The sequence below is a fragment of the Macaca fascicularis genome, chromosome 4 (assembly GCF_037993035.2).
Source record: "Macaca fascicularis isolate 582-1 chromosome 4, T2T-MFA8v1.1".
Taxonomy (NCBI): Eukaryota; Metazoa; Chordata; class Mammalia; order Primates; family Cercopithecidae; genus Macaca; species Macaca fascicularis.
Genome location: NC_088378.1, coordinates 155817015 through 155821403, shown reverse-complemented (window position 1 = coordinate 155821403; position 4389 = coordinate 155817015).

Here is a 4389-nt window from a genome sequence, read left to right as displayed (position 1 = left end):
CAAAATAGAATAAAATAAGTTTAATTTAAAAATAAAATTTGATCTTGAATTCAAGATGACACTCAAAATGCCACCTGTTTCCTACAAGCTGGTGCCCTCTTGTCTTTTTCCAGAAGCCACATTGCTCCCTGCACTACATCTCAAATGCAAAACAGCAGGGCAACACAGTGAAGTTTCGTTCCCACCCTATAGCCCTCCTGTTGAACAGAGTGCTTCAGCGAAGCATGGGAGGGCTTATCAGCTGAATGAAACCACTTAACATGTTTTACAGGCTTGGGAATTCTGTTATTTAATGAGATAAATTCCCTTGTGTGGCATTTATACGCTCAGAGTTTTTTGGCCTTCTGAAAGTAGCACAAACTCTTTCTGGCTGCTTGGGTGCCACGTAATGATTTAATAAGTTTGTGGGAGTTACTTTATCATTTTAAATCTGGGATCAGCAAATATGTTCCATAAGAGGCTGGATAATAAAGATTTTAGGCTTTGCAGGCCATATGATCTCTGCCATAACTACTCAACTGTGCCAGAAAAGTAGCCGTTAATGATAATATGTAAACAAATGGGAACCTCTGTGTTCCAGTAAAACTTTATTTACAAACACTGACATTTGAATTTCATATAATTTTCAGAAATCACTAAATCGTACTCTCCATTTTTTTTCAGCCACTTAAAACACAAAATCCATTCTTAGCTCATGTGTCCTATAAACACAGAGTGGGCAAGATGTGGTCAGTGGGTTTTCTAGTCTTTGCTTTAGACTAATAGTGGGCTGATAAAGTAGAAACGCCAACATTAGCCACTGGCTGCCCTCATTTACCCGATCCTTAACAAGCACTCAAAGTATTAGCTATTATTGTAATAATTAGTCCATTGAGACATGTTTGGGAATGAAAATCAGCACATAATTTTTCTGTTTATGGAAGAATGCCAGTAAACTCAGTAAATGTGGTATTGGGATTAGAACTGATTTTTCTGTGTGACTTTCCACTACTTAGAAAAGCTTAGAGTTGGAACTGAAATCAGAAAGCTTCCACTGTGGAATTTGAAGCCTCTGGGCTGCCTATGACTCACTCTGCCCTAATACACTATTGCTCAGAGGGCCACAGGGAGACATGGCTGCTCTCTGGTTTATCCTGCATCCCATGTGGGTTAACTTTCTACCAGAACAGAGAGAAAACCGACTCCTAGGTTTGGGTGATGGCAGGCAAGGATTTTCTTTTCTTCACTCTGACCCACTAAATACAAAGATACTTTCTCTACCAGGGCAGAGAAATAAGCAGCTGCTGTAACATCCGGGCTCCTAGTTGTAATTTTATGCATAAAGATCTTCCTAGACTGAAAATTCCTTGATAAAATGAGGCCAGTGTTTCTTTTCTTCTATACTTGATTGTCTAATGGACTTTGTCTTGATTCTTCTCCTTCATTTTCCTCCTCACTTCTTTCTCCTGTTTTCCATTTTTCTTTTCTATTTTCTGTTTTTGCAGTAATGATTTAATATTCAGAGGTGTTCTACAGCCTCGCTATTTGAAATCTGGTTGTATTTATTACCTATGGGTTTTTTTTAACATAGCCAGTTGAATTTTAAGTTTATATAATTTAATTTTAATAACAGCTATATTTAACAACTGGGGCCACATTTCCTGTTAATCAGTTCTCATCAGCCAGTAAAAACTGGCCCTAACAAGACCCCTAGAAAAAGGACCTTTTCACAATTTTTGATATGTTAACTTAAAAAACACACACAATATCTAGAAATGTGGAAAGGAGAGAAAATTTCATTTCTTATAAAGGATTACAGGCTGCAAGGTGGCCATCCTTCAGGCTGGGAAGCTTGCCTCTTGCAAAGACCAGAGACAGGCACTTCAAAGGAGGAGGGGTTGGGGTAACAGCTTTATCCTGAACAGGCTGGCTAAACATACATATTCAACAGGTTGTAGGAGGAGCTATGAATATTCATAAAGGTAGTTCGGATGCATAGGTATTAAACAAACATGCATGTTAACATATCACCCCATGTTCACTTTGGGGTAATTTAACATTTGAATGTATTACATCCTATACATCAAAATGTCTTTTGAGGAAATGAAGCACGCAAGTATATAACCTCTGTCAACTGGCCAGAAACAGTCCATGGTGGTGGTCTTCTTATCAGGAGAAAGTTACTGAAATTGATCTCTTGTCCAATCAAACCTGTAGTTAGGGCTGGTGTCCCACGAGGTCAGTTAGAGTCTGTGAGCTGGATAAGCTGTAATTGTTTCAATATTACTTATTTCCGGTCAGTGCTTGTTTAGCTGCTAGAGAGAAAGAAAAACTTCATAGCAAGACTAGAACATAGTTTCTTCTTTAAATGTAGAGGTGTATGACTTAACCATTGCCTGGCATTGCCTTAGGTTCTGTTTATAATTTGGTGTTACTGCCACGAAAAGTCTGTTCTGTCAATCTTTTTTTTTTTTTTTTTTTTTTTTGAGACAGAGCCTCACTCTGTCACCCAGGCTGTAGTGCAGTGGTGCCATCTCAGTTCATGGCACTCTCCACCTTCCGGGTTCAAGCAGTTCTCCCTGCCTCCACCTCCCAAGTATCTGGAATTACAGGCACCCCGCCACCACACCTGCTAATTTTTGTAATTTTAGTAGAGACGGTGTTTCGCCAGGTTGACCAGGTTGGTCTCAACTCCTGACCTAAGGTGATCCACCTGCCTTGGCCTCCCAAAGTGCTGGGATTACAGATGTGAGCCACCGCCTGTTCTGTCAATCTTCTGGTCTCTATTTTAACATTAACGCGGATCAGTTGTTGTATCTAAACCAAGAGGCATGTCTGACCTCTCATTCTGTCATAACCAGGAACTTGGTTTTTAAGTTTTTCTGGGGTCCCCTTGGTTCAGAGGGGGTCTGTTCTGTTATGGTGGGCTTAGGATTTTATTTTAGTTTACACACTGTAGTCCTAGGATGCTGCAGACTACACCTGCACAACACACTTGGGTACCACCTACTCATTCTCAGGAAATCTCTGTTCACGGAGAGCCTTAAAAGAAAAACAAAACAAAAAAATTGTATGCAGTATTTTACCCTTACAGTTCTACAAACATCCATTTTGAACTTGCTGAAGAACATTTTATTGGTGTTCTTTGTGTTGGAATATTCTAATTGAGAATTTCCCCCAGTTTCCAGTTGGGGCGTTACATGTGACTTATGACACCCATGAGTTAATACTGTCAGAGCTGTTCCCCCAACACCATTTTAGCTTTGTTTCAACTCTTCATTCAATAAATCTTCAATGTTTCTTGCTCCATAATTATAATACTTTGAGTTGTTTCATTTCCTCATCTTTCCTCTTCCTCAATTTTAGTAAAAGGAAAATTGACAGCAACATCCAGTAACAGTGAAATAAGTTCCTATCACAGAGCTGAGCATTAGTTTCCTTGGAAGGACCCAGGATTTTTACACCTCCAAGAATCCTCAGTTGTACTTTCCTGGTATTATGGAGACACAGAGAAACTGAGTCAGGCCACCTAGTTCCTCATTCTACCTTCATTAACTAGCTTCCCGTTGACCTTAGGAAAGTCACTCAATTTCTCTGAACCTAAAAAAAGAGTTGATAGGAGACCTCTAAGATTCCTTTTAGTTCCTGTTTTAATTCTTTTTAAAAAAAAATAAAAATAAAAATTAAGATTAAAAGAAAATATCCAGAAAAGATAAACTTGTTGCTCATTTGAGCAGTCTTCCTGGTCTGCCTTTTTTGACGGATAACACCTTCTTGATTTAATTCTCTGTTCGAATTATGCATAGCCATGCTCTTTCCATACAGCCTAACGGCTCATAAAATGCACCTGCTATTAAAATGATTTGCGTGACCCATTTGGTGACTGCTGAGCTGTTTATGGTCCTAACTATATCTGCTTTTCTTCATCGTGTGGGTTTCCATTTGTACGACCGTCTTTCTGAGGTCGCCTCGTGCCACTGCCTTCTGGTGCTGTCCGGCACGCCTCCACTCCGTCCTCCGGCCCTCAAGAGAGACTGGACACCTGCCTCGCATTCCACACGATCGCCTTCTACACAGTTCAGACAGTATCTATAAACAAGGGTGTGGTCCAGGCACCAGGGGTAGGGGCATGTCACACACACCGTGTTTTACAAAGAGGAAAAATAAGAGGTTCCCGCAAGATGCTTGCGACTCTGGTACTTTTCAAAGTAACGCAGCCAGGCAGCGGGCCTTCCCCTGGCCCCTCGCTCTGGTTAGGGCTGCCATTTGCATCCTAGCTGTGATTTAGACGCCTCCAACCTTCTAGTTTTCAGTTACCAGAGTCCCATCGCCGCCCAGGTCCCAGGTCTGCATGACGTAATTTATTGTGGCAACCATTCCTGGCAGCTGCCCAGAAACCCAGTGCGTCCT